General features: G+C 47.3%; 1 long non-coding RNA gene across 6 annotated transcripts; it reads left to right on the top strand.

The window, feature by feature from the left end:
• Positions 1 to 1,123: 1,123 nt before the first annotated feature.
• Positions 1,124 to 13,548, top strand: LOC121067708. Of its 6 annotated transcripts, XR_005818400.1 has the most exons (6): positions 1,128 to 1,924; positions 2,630 to 3,109; positions 3,964 to 4,134; positions 8,232 to 8,649; positions 8,908 to 9,131; positions 10,344 to 13,548. It is a non-coding gene; the product is annotated as an uncharacterized LOC121067708 (long non-coding RNA). The 6 variants fall into 6 exon arrangements; XR_005818399.1 differs by lacking the exon at positions 8,232 to 8,649 and having other exon boundaries at positions 1,124 to 1,924; positions 10,344 to 12,857; XR_005818397.1 differs by lacking the exons at positions 1,128 to 1,924; positions 2,630 to 3,109; positions 8,232 to 8,649 and adding an exon at positions 4,729 to 4,859 and having other exon boundaries at positions 4,134 to 4,277; positions 10,344 to 12,857.
• Positions 13,549 to 14,239: the final 691 nt, after the last annotated feature.

A 14,239-nucleotide genomic window follows, 5' to 3' on the forward strand; every position in this document is an offset into this window, starting at 1 on the left:
ACTCTGACTCTGTGAAGGGTCATGAGCTCAGAAGACCATAGGGTAACTTTGTGCCAGGTCCTTATCTCATAGTACCCCACTTTGATGATGTGCCTGGGATGGTGAAGTCAACAGGCCCTGACGACACTCTGCAGAGACACGAGGTTACAATTCCCTTCTGAGACTCTGTGCTCGGATGTGAGGACTGTAGGCCCTGCTGAGACTCTCTGCAGAGCCAAGATGGTAAAATGCCCCACTGTGATTCTCTGCTAGCCCATGAAGTCACATGACCCTCCTGTGACTCTCTGCCTGACACTGATGTTATTAAGTGCCTCCATGATTCTTTGCTTTGGTGTGATTTTATGAGGCCCTGCTGTGACTCTCTCCTTTGCCAGGAAGATACAATACCATCTGTGACTCGGTGCATGGCCAGGATGTTACGAGCCCTAATGTGACGCTATCCCCCCACCACACTATGACACCACCATATTCTGACTCCTGTTGCAGAACATGGGGGGGTCCCAATACAGTATTGTGACACAGTAATGAGCCTTCATGCGACACCATCGAACTGTGGCTCTGTGCTTGGCTGGGAGCTCAAAAAGCCTTCCTGTGACACTGCCGTGAAAGGATGTCACAAGGCCCTACTGTTGATGCTCTGCTGGCTACTGTTACAAAGCCTCACTGTGAATCTGTGCCACCCAAGATGTCACAGTCCCATGATGAGAATCTGTCCTGCCTCAGGTTATTACAAGGCCCCACTGTGACTCCTTCGTTGGCTATGCCCTGACAAGACCATCCTTTGACTGTTCACAAAAGCAAGCGAGCACGCATGAAATACACAGGTATTCATCCTGGCTATTAACATGTTAAAAGGCACAAAGACTCTAGAGAGTTTCCACAGAGACACCTGGTACAACCAAATGTTCAAATGTTACCCCACGGCGTCCCAGTGCCGGGGGGGTGGGGGGGAGAAGCGGGGAAGAGAGGCTCAGCCTTTTCTTTTCCTCTGTGGTTTTTCCGGGAAAACGGTTTGGGAAGCCGTGCCTGCAGTCCTCGGGACGAGCGCGGTAGCGCCCCCCTGCCGCCCCCTGCTGGCGAGAAAGCGTTACTGCAGGCGCAACGGCGCGGCTCATGCGCTGGTGCGGCGCGGTAGCGCCCTCTGCCTCCACCTGCGGGCCAAAAACCGGTACTGCAGGCTGTGCGGCGCCGCGCATGCGCGAAGGCGCCCAGTCACCCTCTGCCGCCCTCCTGTGGCGAAAAGGCGGTGCTGCAGGCTGAGAGACGACAGTCTCAGTCTCTGTCAGCGCCGCCGACATTCTCATTAGTGCCCCTGCCCGCGGCAAAATGGCGGCGCCCTGCTTCGGGTCAGAAGGTGCGTCGCCTCAGCTCGGGACGGGACGGGACGCGACACCACGAGTTTGGTGGTCGGGGCCGCCCCGGGACGGCGCGCGGGGCGAGGCGGCGGGCGGTCGGAGCGCCGCGCGGTCGGCGGTTCCTGGGGCAATGGCCCTTGTGCGGGGAGAGGGGCGCGCCGCGCCGGACCCGTGCTCCGCGGGGCCGTGGGGTCTGGCGGCGGCGAGCCCGGGCGACAAGGAGCGAGGGAGGGAGGGAGAGCACGGAGAGGAGAGGAGAGGCGGGGAACAGCACGAGGGGGTGGACGTTCTGGAGTCCCCGCGGGGTGAGGTGCGCTGCTCCGTCCCGAGGCATGCTGGGAACTGTAGTCCTGCGCTGCCGGGCAGCCGCCTCGGTCGCTGCGCAGCAACTGACCCCATTGTCGCTGTCGCTTTGGCCCGCGTACGGCGTGTCACACGCCGGTGTGTTCTCCTGGGGGGTTGACAGCTCAGCCTCCGGATCCTTACCGAGGAGGAAGCCGGGGGAGAGAGCGAGTGAGAAGCGCCTGAACCGTGAAATCGTCCCGGCAGCACCCAGAGCGGGAGCTGCGGTGAGTGTCCTGCTGCCCGGCCCCTTTCTTAACCTGTCCCCTGTCCCGTGGAACGGTGGAGAACGGTATGGTGGGGGGTGGAGGGGGGACCACTGCTCGGGGAGGGCTGGGCGTCAGTGAGCAGGTGGTGAGCAATAGCATCACACATCACTTGCTTTGCAACGTTCCCTCATCATCGTTGTTATGATTTCTCTGCCTTCTTTGTCCTATTAAACTGTCTTTATCCGAATCCACGAGCTTTGACTATTTTTTCTTCCTGAGTCTCCCACGGTGGGGAGAAAAGCACCACTCAGACGTTCACTTTGGCCGCCTGCCGGGTTAAGCTGCAACGAGAACACAGATGGGAAAGAGTAGAACACGCACCTCCTCGTTTGGCTTTCAAAAGGAAACGGACTAACAAATTACTGTAGCAAACGGTTTGGGGTTGATTGGGCAAGTTCTCCTGACTTCGGGAACTTGTCGGGACTACCGGTCTTCTCTTTCTAATGTTATTTTTCATAATACTCACCGTAAACCGTTGCTGAATTTGAAAAAGTTACAGAGAGGTCACCTGTGACATCTTTGCGTCTCTCTGGAAAGGGGGATGTGTTGCGCAGAGGTGCGACTCTTTTTCTGTAATCTCTCATCAAAACTTTCCGGGTAAACAGATCCTTCAGCCTGTTGGATACGGACGACCTGCAGGGTCGTCTGCCATTCCCACGATAGGGATAGCTGAAGAGTGGGTACCGAGCGGGAAGGAGATCCGAGCAACAGCTAATGTCGCCATCGAGAGCATGGTGGGATGGGAGCAGCCGGGGACAGGATGCGGAAGGAGAACTCGATGAGAAGGAGCTGCTCTGAAAGGTAGAGGCGGGCAGCGACCTGAGAGGACCAAAATCAGCAGGGGAAGGTGGGATTGGGGGGCGGGCGGGGGATGTTAGGAATGTTAAGAGAGGAGGAGCAGCCGACAGGAGCAACTTTTCCCTTTCCTACGGAGGGAGATGATGATGGAAAGCCTTCCCCGAGGAAATGCTTGCCATTTGCCATTCAGGCTGTAAAGCCGCACACGCGTCTTCCTGAGAATGGCTGCATGCACGTGGTGTCACAGGCCGTGAGCTGCTTGGGCAGGGATCTCTCCATGTGGGGCGGTGAGTCCCCAGGAAAGCCATCGTCTGGCGGAAGAAAGCCCGGGGGGACTTCTCAGAGGTAAGAAGCCTTCAAATGTACGGGGACCCCTAACTCATGCACTGAGTGTGCAAGACAAACGTCTGTGGCACGAAGACCGAGGACGACTTCTCAGAGGTAAGCAGCTTTCCCTTTGTTTCTCCGTCCTCTCAGGAGCCCTCCTTATGCTCTTTGCGCACTCTTGAGGCCCACAACACTCATTTTCTCCTCTACTTAGCATTCCTAGTCCCTGCCGTGGGGAATAATTGCCTCAGGTGACCTGAAAATTAAACTGATATTCACGTTTTAAAGAAAAGGTACAGCGCTGAAGAAGCTTCCAGGGTGGAGTGTAGCTGTGCTACATAAATCCCGAGGCCTCCAGCCTTAGATGTTGGTCACACTGGGGGAACCTGGCGCGCTGACTCTAAGAGGAACAGCAGTATGGAGTGTAAAGCGGAGCAGAGGCGCCGTGGCTAAGCTCTGTGACGAGATGGGAACTTGGTTGTTCTTGTGCATAACCGAGACTGATCCAGCGGAATAACAGTTTTATTAATGGGGTGCTCTCAGACCCTGAGAGCAAAGATACACTTGCCTTGGAAAGACCCTGAAATGGGGCGGAAGCAACGACAGAGATGGACAGTTTTACCTCAGGGCCACCGAATATATTTGGGCAAGTTCCAGAACAAATTTTTGAGCTATTCCAGCCTCCGGAGGAGGTGTTGGTGTTCCTCTTGCAATATGCAATGAGAGAGGACCAAGCACACCTGGACCTTCTTAATAAAAAACAAACAAAAAAAGGCAACACAGGGGCAACCTCTGCCCTAAGTTGTGTAAACGCATAAAGCTGTGAGTGGTGTTTTTTATGTTTTATTTTTTATTTTTAGCTCGCACATCAGCGCTGCTCCGCGAAGCCCTGCCTGCCGCTCTGCCGCTCTCGCCTAACGAGGGGGAGCCGGGCGGCGCCGCAGGACCCCTGCACGCGGCAAAATGGCGGCGCCATTCTCCGGAGCGGGAGCCGCGCCGGGCTGGGCTCGGAACAGGACGCCGAGGCGCGGTGCCGCAACGGGGTTGGTCGTCAGCACCGCCCCGGGAAGGGACGGGACGACACGGCGGTCGGTCGGGGCGCCACGCGGTCGGCGGCTTCTGCGGAAAAGGCCCTTCTGCGGGGCGGGGGCAGCGCCGCGCCAGATGGGACCGGGCGTGTTGCGGGGTCTGCACTGCGCGGGGCTTCGGGGGGCTGGGGGAGAGCGGGGCGGAGCGGCGGGGAGGTGGCGGGGGGGGGTGGGGCGTTTGTGTGCGTTTGGCCGACTCCGCTCTGGGTTGGATGGACTGCTCTGTCCCGAGGCGTGCTGGGAGCTGTAGTTCTGTGGTGCCGGGCGGCCACGTGGGCTCCGCGGCGCGCGGCCGGTCTTTCCCCGAGCCGGGGCCGGGCTGTGCGCGCCGGGAGGCGCAGGTTGCCGCTGGCTGCGAGCGCGGTTGCTGGCGGTGAGGCGAGCGAGAGCCTTCGGGGGTGCCTCCCCGGAGCGTCGGGCCGGGAGGGGTGGGGGCTGCGGCGGCCGGGCGCGGGTCCTTGCTGCGCTTGATCGTTGGACTGCGACTCGGAGGTTTTCCTCTCCCTGCGTTCTGACAACCGGTTCTCTCCTTTTTCTGCGGCTCACCAGGGCAGAAGCAGCTCCCCGCCGCTAGGACCCTGTGGGTTTTGTTGCCGAGCGAAGGTGGCGCACCGGGTAAACCGAGGAAAGCTGCAGCTGGCGTGCTGCTTTCCAGGAGAAAGAGCAACCCGACTGTCCAGGTAAGTCGTAGCGATCTTCGGGTGAAATCGAGGCGTGACGGGGGTTTTGTTGGCTCTTTCAGATAGCTGTTCCTACCGAAGATCCCATCGGTTACAAAAGGTAGTAGTAACCTTGCAGTTTCTACGTTCTGTAGTGTCTGTAGCAAAATATACTAGCAGATAAATAAATGAGCAGGTACACATACATGTGACTCTACAGCTGAGATTAAATAACGTGCAGTTTTTTCTGTGTTTTATCTTTCAAAGCACATTGTTGCCGAGCGCCTGAGCTTGTTGTCGAGCGCCTGAGCTTTTTGCTCATGTTACCAAGGAAAGGAATGGCTGCGCTTCTCCCCCCCTCTTTTTTTCTTTTTTTTTTCTCTCCTCTTCTCCCTCAGTGACGGGGACTTGAAATGTTTTTCTCAGATGTCCACGTGAAAATTAAAAAAAAAAATGCTGATGCTGAACACTGACAGAATTGAGTGACTTTTTCAAGGTAGAGAGCAAATAACGTGGAAATTTCTAGTACGTTAGTGTTACTCTGTTAACAAAACTGACGTACTAGCTGCTTGCTGTTCCTAGTTTTTTGGTTTGGCTTGGTTTTCTTTTCAGTAGTCTCCCCAGAGGCCTTTGTGGACAAAACTTTGTCCCGCTTCAGCTTTAAGAATCATCCTAGAAATAATGAACAAGTGCTTGCAGGGCTTTCCAGAATTCTAGTTGTGGTTGGTCAAGAAAGACTTGGGAGGCAATTCCTTTCATGGAATTGTTGAGTGGTTTGGGTTGGAAGGGACATTTAAAGATCATCTAGTCCATCCCCCTTGCCTCGATCAGTGGCATCTTTCACTAGGTCAGGTTGCTCAAAGCCCCATCCAGCCCAGCTTTGAGCACCTCCATTAATGGGGCCTCCACAATTTCTCTGGGCAGCCCGTACCAGTGTCTTACTACCCTCATTGTGAAGAATTTCTTCCTTTTGTTCGATCTAGATCTATCCCCTTTCAGTTCATAGCTGTTGCCTTGCCCTGTCGCTACAAGCCCTGGTAAAAAGTCCTTGCCTGTCTTTTTTGGGAGTCCGTTATACGTGTTTAAAGGTAGTAATGAGGTCTCCCCAGAGCCTTCTCTTCTCTGGGCCGAAGTCTGACAGAGCACTGCTGCTGGCTTGCAGGTTAGTGCCGAGCTACCGGAAGGAGGTTTTTATGTACTTTTCCACTTCCTTCAAAGGGAAGTTGAAGCACAGACAAGCTGACTGAGAACACTCCAAAGTGGTGGACGTGAGACTTTTTGTAGGACGCCAGCTCTTTTCCCATGTGAGTGGAAGGAAAGCTTGTTCGGGCACAGGTATCTACCACAGAGGGATGCAGCTCTCTTGTTACCACTTTTGCTGACTCCTGAAGCGATCCTCTGCACTGGTCTGATATCCCTGCCTGTCTGTGGCAAAAGAGTTTGTCCCTCAGATTGCAGAAGCAGCATTGTGGAATTTAGGTTTTGGTAGGTATTGAGATTGTACCCCTGAAATCTCATCTATCTCAAGATACTACCTATCCTTGCAAACCTTGCTTCTCTGAAATCCAAGTCATTGTCCTTACCCCAGTAATACCGAAGGGAGAAATGCTCCATTGAGAAGTTATCAGAAAGACAGAATCTGTTTTGGCAAGCCTCCCTCCCTTGGAATCCGTGGATTCCTTAACCTGGCCCTGGCATGAGTATTTGAAGACAAATGCTATCCAAGAAAGAAAAATTATTTTCTCTCTCATTTATCATTCTGTAATAGTTTTAGCTGACTTTGGTGACAGCATAATAGCAAAAGTGATTTCACTCTCTACCAAATAAAACCATAAATTGCTTCTTTTGACTGTCTTGAAAGAATGGTACTAATAATAAATAGGTGGGAAAACCAGAACTGTTGCATTTCTAGAATTTTAGGTGGCCTGAGAAACACACAGCATGCACTAGGGTAGCAGCACAAAAGTATCTCAAAAATGAGCTTCTGCAAACAGAAGGACCTTTGGGAGGTCACTGACATTTGGTCAGAGTGGGCTGACTGAGCCATCATTCTGCCTTCGTAATATTTCATAGCAGTTTTGCGATATTGCACGTCTTCAGCTTAAGGAAGACTTTTCTTCCAGGGATTTTCCCTACTGCTTTAACTTCAAACATTACCAGGAAACAAAGTTGGAAGTTCTCACTTGTCCCCTCAAGGCTAGGAGCTGGTTACCCAGCAAGATGCTTGCTCGAGGCACGGGCTCACCAGCTGATTAAATAACTGTCCTGGGGCAGGAGCGTGTGGGACAAAATACTGCAGACAGCACAATCCACGCGTTTGGTTGCTTAATGCCACTGAGCTATGCTTTTGTAGCAGGAATGTGTCAGAAGTAGCAGTAATCCAGGGAAATGACGCAAACCTGGAGGTAGGCAGTCAGCTTTGTGAGCAGGGAGTGCTGGCATGGCCCTGCTCCTCTGACTACACCTGTGTGAATCAAGTAGGGGAAGTGAGTATGGATGTGGTATTTCAGCCCTTTCAGGGAGCTGAACATCACCTGAAAAGATGATGACATCCCTGCCCTGAAGGACCTGCCCACTGCAGTCTGTAGCATTGTGTGCATTTGTAGCTTGATGGGCCTGAGAGTAGGGGACTCTGGGATGCTGGGGCTGGGATTTGATTTGGGGGTTCCCGCCGCAACCCCACGAGCTTATGTTTTAAGTTTAAGCTTGGAAATAAAGGGGGAGTGAGGGAAGAAAAAAAGCAAAGCCTTGCAGAGCCTCAGCTCCACCGAGGAATGAATAACAGTCTGTTTGCTTCTGGAAGAACTTCCCACTGCAGAGGATGGATGGAGCAGACCCCAAAAGGTAGATGGGGTTGTGTGAGAGCTGGTGATACTGCCAGCAGGACTCCACAGCTGACGATAGACATCGTTGGTTTTGATGTCCATCACAACGGAAAATGCTCGTTTCATTCAATTTGGGGAAGTCGTATGAAACTCGCAGACAGAAACAATATCAGTGAGACTCTGTTATGCAGTCATGGTGAAAGCTTAGCATAGCGAAGACAGTGTGTATTAGGTAAGGTGAAAAATGGAGTCACACCTCCCAGAAATCCCAGTTTGTGGTCTTTAAGCTTTTTTTTTTGGCCGGAGGGGGGAGGGGGAGAGAGATGAATATTACCCACTAGAAAGGTGACCAAATCCATGCCTAAAAAGGTCAGCTGCTAAAAGCTTTTATAAATGATCTTTGCACTGCAAGTTTCAGTTTTCATGAAGCCAAGTTGAGATAAATCCAAAAAGTTCTATGGGTTTAAAAGAACGCTTACTAAAATATTCTTGTCATTCACAATAATAATGGAGTGAGTGAACTTGTTCCACGCAGTGACCTTACTTTTTTTTTTTTTTTGTATTCCAGCAAACTGTTTACAATGCCAGGAGCGTAGGTACAGTTTTGTGTAGCATTGTCATTCTGCTCCACCACTCTGATATCTAACAAAGTAATACTTTCTGGATGTTGTCTACGAATTCTTTCCTTCCTTACGTAAGAGGTCGATGCACATATTGCCTAGTTTGTCATAGAGCATCGCTGAAGTACTGTTTTATTTGTATTTGTGAAGACAGCAGAATGAAAGACAGCAGCTCGGTGACTCCCACCGAGATGGTCATTAGGATAAAACAGTGAAGTTTCTAGCATATATTAAAAAGCCTGGAGGAATTAGCATAGCTTGCAGGAAAGCGTGCTGGAAAGAGATGATATTTGAGAGCAAGCATGAAAATGTTGTCTTTTTACCAAGAATGATGAGAACTGATGCGTCCGCCCTGTGTTTGGATAGGTGAGTGAGTGAAGAGGAGCTGAGCATAGAGTTTGCAGGGGAATTGGGAAATGAATGAGATAATTTAACCTCTTTTCCATGCAAGCATGTGTTGGTTTTTTTTTTTTAATCCCATACTTTTGTTATTATCCAGAATTTTTAATATAACTCTCTATTTTAACTGGTTTGGTTTTATGGGTAGCAGCTAACTATAAAAAGAACTAAAATCCTGAAGTATCCTTGGAGCCGCTAACACTACCTCTTTACCTGTTCCCTAAGAAGATGCCCCGGATTTAAAGATGATGTGTATTAAATGAAGTATGAGAAGAAACAGCTTCTTCCGACACTTGTGCTCCTTTTCTTCAGCTCGTGCAGAAGGCTGACAGCCTGTCTCACTCTCATCAGTGCTATCCCACCAGCTCCTTTAGGAGCTCAGCACCACGTTTGGCCTGTTCCGATCTCCTCATTTCTGTGCTGCAACACCACCATCCATAAGAAGTCAGGTAGGATCTGAAGACCTTTGACATTGCTAAAGAATCAAACCTCAGCTGTCAGTTTTAGCCCTTTGTATTCCAGAGGTTTGTTTTGCTGGATGATGGTTTCATTTTTGATTTTGTAATATGTTCTTTGTAGATGTTATTTTAAGCAGATAAGTAGGTAGCCTCCTTCTTTCAGTGGAATTATGCAGGTTTTAGCTGAGCTTTGCACGTCTGAGCAATTGCCCAGTGGTTGTTCTAGTCTTGACGCGTCTCTAAAACCTTTGTCTGCCTCGCCCCTCCTCTTTGTGTATTAAGATGCCCATTTGTGCAAAAAATATGTATGCTGTGCATAAGATGCCCAGCAGTTATGGGGCATTTTCAGCGTTTCACAGATAAGGCTCCATGTTTACTTAATCACTTAAGTGTAGTCCTGGCTTTAAGTGTAGGTGTAGCTAATGATTGTTACTCAAGTGGTTATAAAGTTTAAAATGTTTGGTTTTATATAAATATATATATATATATATATATATATATACACATACATATATACACATATGTATATATATATATAATGAAACTGAGTCTGTGGAGTAAAAGACTTATCTGCTTGTTGCATATATTCATGTATCAGCAGACTCTGTATATGCAAGCTGATCCAAACAGGGTACCAAGCTGTGCCTTTTTTGTCGCCTGGAATATGCAATCTGTGCACCTCAGGTGCACCTGGTCTATTAACTATCTCTTATATTGTGCCACCCCATTAATATCAGTGGATGTACCCAGCACCACCTTGGGGCTACACATAATGTGGAAGTTTCTAGTATGTTAATGTCAGTCTGTTAACAAAGCTGACGTACTAGCTGCTTGCTGTTTCTATTTTTTTTTTTTTGTTTTTCTTTTCAGTAGTCTCCCCAAAAGTTTTTGTGGACACGTTGTGTATCTTTTCTGTTCTTCCAGGATTTGTTTGTCAGGAAAGACGACCATGAAATCCGAGGGCTGTGGACAACCATCTACCAGATGGTTGTTGCAGATGCCTTTGGTCACGTTATTTGTCCTTTTAGCTTGCCCTTTCCTTTATCTTGAGTTGAATTTTTTTGCAGCGCTACGTTTGCAGTGGTAACATTGCTGCCGAAGTGTTTTTGATTAAAAACGATCTTAACTGTAATAGTGAATTCACCGAGTGTGGCTTTGTATAATGACTCCCACGATCATAACATTTTTTTTCCTTTGTCACAGAGAGGAGAAAAGCTCTTTCCAGCGAGATGGAGAAGGAATTAATTATACCTCTGCCTCATCCTGTGAGACCAGAAGACATGGAGTAACTGTAAGCTGCGATTCTCAGGAGACACTAAGAGTCTTGGGTTCCTTCTCTGCCTGCCTCCCAAGGCCTCAGGGATGAGAAATCTTAGGCTTTATGTTTTTCTCTATGAAATACTGTCGTGTTAAGGGGCATAGCTGACTAACTGTTACGGGTCTGGTCGGATTCAGGTTACTGAACTATGACGGTCACGGATTCACCAATAACGTAGCACATCCTTGGTCTAGTCGCATTCAATGAGAACTGTCACGGCTAGGAACAATGCAATGAAGGGCAGTTTATTACAGCAACCAGGGACACAGGTTCTTTGGATTGCCGGAGATAAATTCACTGTCTGCAAAAGCGAGCGAGCACACATGAAATACACAGGTACTCGTCCTGGCTATTAATGCGTTAAAAGGCACAAAGGCTCTAGAGATTTCTGTTTCCATGGAGACACCTGGTACAACCAAGTGTTCAAATCTTACCCCACAACATCCCAATGCAAGGGGAAGAGAGGCTCAGCCCGTCGACTGATCCCGGAAGTCAGAAAGGTATCCTTCGTGATGGTATCTTCCCTAACATCCCCTTTCACTTAAGCCAATTTACATTGTCCACTGATCTATTCTCTTTAGTGACCAGTGATAGGACCCGCAGGAATGGTGTCAAGCTGCGGCAGGAGAGGTTCAGGCTGGACATCAGGAAGAGGTTCTTCACTGAGAGGGTTGTTGTGCACTGGAACAGTCTCCCCAGGGATGTAGTCACTGCACCAAGCCTGTCGGAGTTTAAGAAGTGTTTGGACTGTGCACTTAGTCACACGGTCTGAATTTTTGGGGTGACCTGTGTGGTTCCAGGAGATGGCACTAGTATAGGGGTGTGCTACTGTTGCTGTTGTCATTCTGTCTGGTTGACCTCTGGCTTTAATCACCAGGTGGCATGCACTAGGAAACTTCTAAAGCCTTGGAAACATAATTGCAGATTTTTAAGCTTGTTATTATGCTCTTCTGAGTGAAGGGCTAGCTTAATCTAAAATGTGACCTCTCTGCACCACAATTTAGCAAGAAAAACTTGACCAGTTTAGTAAAAAAATGATGAAATCCGCACAAGCAAATCCAGATATTGTGCTAACTTGACTTCACCTGGTCTACAGCCTGGCCTCTGTGAAGAATCTGAATACATTTCTAGGCTCTTTATTGCATATAACGTAGGAAAAACTAATCAGTGAAATTGCCGCGTAGGTTGAACTGCAGTATTGTCATACTGTCAGGATATTGTACCATCACTATATGAGAAATTCTTAGCAAATAGAACTAATTGGTTTTTATAACCCTTTAGAACTAAATGAATATGCTCATAATTATAAAAAAATAAACAAACAAAAGCCCCTTCTGTTGAAGGGTTTGGCTTTTTTGAAAACGTAACCTATTGAAATCTTTATGGAATATGAAATTGTTATGGTACACTGTACTCGTGGAAGCAGATAAAGCTTTTAGTGAAATGGAGAACTTATTTTTCACTGCTTTTGCATCTAGTGAAACGTTCTTGAAATTAACAATTCTCTGAGTAAGAGTTAAGGAAAATGAAGGAAAAAGTAATGCATATAATTCTGAACTTTGTAGATGGAACAAGTACAATAAGGATGGAATGTCATGATGAGGATTTAATATTTTAAACTACTTAAGTAGACTTTTGTAGTATTGTGCCTCTATATAAATAGTGGTGATAATTCTTACTGTACAAGTTTGACAGTGTTGTCAGTAGCTTGCTATATGTACTTAGTTGCATAGCAAAGCTTATTAATTGTCTAATATAAGGCATAGTTCTTGCCTGCAACTTTGCACAGGACTTATCACAGCAGAACCATCTCTTCTCAAAAGCAGCTCGGTACGTTTGAAATCTTAAAGCCATTGAAAATACACACCCAGCAGGTCTTTCCAATTATTCTGGAAGAACAAGCACAGGGAGTACTACCTGAATATGACAGGTCACTTCTTTACTGTGAGGGTGACGGAGCACTGGAACAGGTTGCCCAGAGAGGTTGTAGAGTCTCCTTCTCTGGAGATATTCAAAACCTACCTGGATGCCATCTTGCACGATGTGCTCTAGGTGATCCTGCTTGGCAGGTGGGTTGGACTAGATGATCTTCAGAAGTCCCCTCCAACATCAACCATTCTGTGATTCTGTAACAGAAAGTAGCATGAAATATTGAAGCTGTAATTCACGTGTTTCTCCAGCAATTCATTTTCTGCTACTGCTTCTTAGAAAGCTAAAGAGGAGGTAGAGCTGATGAGTGCAGGGAGGTATGAAGAGATCACTTCAGTTAAAGCTTCTTAAAGCTTAACACGAAGCACCCTTGACATAGTCTCAAAATATAGTCTTACAAACCAGAAATGAGTGAACAGTATGCTTTCATTGAGTAGATGACTGTGGTTTTTCCCCTTGCAAATACTTTGCAAATACTTTTTGCAATACTTTTTCCCCTTTGCAAATACAAAAAAAGTTCTGCACTTACAGGAACAACAGAGCTGCTAGAAACAACGAATTCCTCTTGTCTTATACTTCAAAACCTACAGCTAAATAAAAACTTACCATTTTACAAATGTGAATACTTGTATCATATACCTTAGGAGGAATCTTTTAATTTTTTTTTTCCAACTGTCTCTAATGCTTATGCAGAGACTTGTGTATTAATGACACAGATCCTCTGAAGGATATCTTGTATTGGCTTCAGAACTTTTTAGCCTAGAGAAAATAGATGGTGTAAGACTTGAAAGTGTGGTGATAACCTTAAGCCAGGTTACTTTTTGTCTGCTACAGAAACATGCCCACCTAATTTGTGGATACTTGATTTGTCTAACTGTTGCTTAAAACTTAATTTCTGTGATGTGCTTCTTGATCGGTTGTGTTTTGTTTGTATTTTGTGCTAATGACAATAAGGGCTGGCTAGCAGAGGCAAAATTATACCTAGTGTAGGTAAAAGCCTTGCATATTGTCACACTGGCTGACTGCAGCTAGTGTTCAGCTCCTTATGATCAGCAGGTCTGATTTTTCTGTTCCAAGGTTATGAAGGTGTGATGCAGTGTTTGATATTATACTGACTGGTTATATATAGTTTTGATATTAAAGAATTGTAGCTAACTGCTATCAAGCGTATATATCAATTTCAGGCTGAGAGAGAAAGCTTCATTACATACTTTTCACATTCTCCTTTGTCATCTGTATTCCCATTTGCAGGAGGAATGTGGTGCTATTGAAGTCAAAAAATCTCTCTAACAAAACTTAGTCTGCCAGAATAAGTGTCCAGTAAATGACACTTATTGCTGACATCTCTGAATATAAGAGGTTGTCACCATAATTCCTTTTCTTTTGCCAAGCGGGTGGGAGAGGGAAACATAGTTTCATGTTGATTTAGTGCAGGTTACCAAGTTGTCACTGAGGAAGCTGCTATCCCTTAGCCACATGTTCACTTCCTTTGTGTCGGATCTAGCAGTTAAGAGAATGTAGAGACATTTGATTGTTTTGGTTGATATAATGAGAAGCTAATCCTAAAAAAAAAAAAAAAAAAGAAAAACAAACAACACTGTTTTCTGATGATGAACTCAATTAGCTGGTTCTGTTGCCAGTCACTAAATCCAATGTGAGACAGAATCTGCAGCTGAGGTAAAAGAATTGTCTTTAGCCACTTGGTTTGCATATGTTTGTTTTACTTTTTAAATCAGCTTATCTGTGTTCTAAAACCATACCCATAAGTAGAGACAGCAGGATTCCCTGCAAATGTTAGAGACTCTTCTTAGAAAAAGAAGAGCTAAAAATAATGTCAGGGGCCGGTAGCAAG

This window comes from Cygnus olor, chromosome 3, assembly GCF_009769625.2.
Source record: "Cygnus olor isolate bCygOlo1 chromosome 3, bCygOlo1.pri.v2, whole genome shotgun sequence".
NCBI classification, from domain to species: Eukaryota; Metazoa; Chordata; class Aves; order Anseriformes; family Anatidae; genus Cygnus; species Cygnus olor.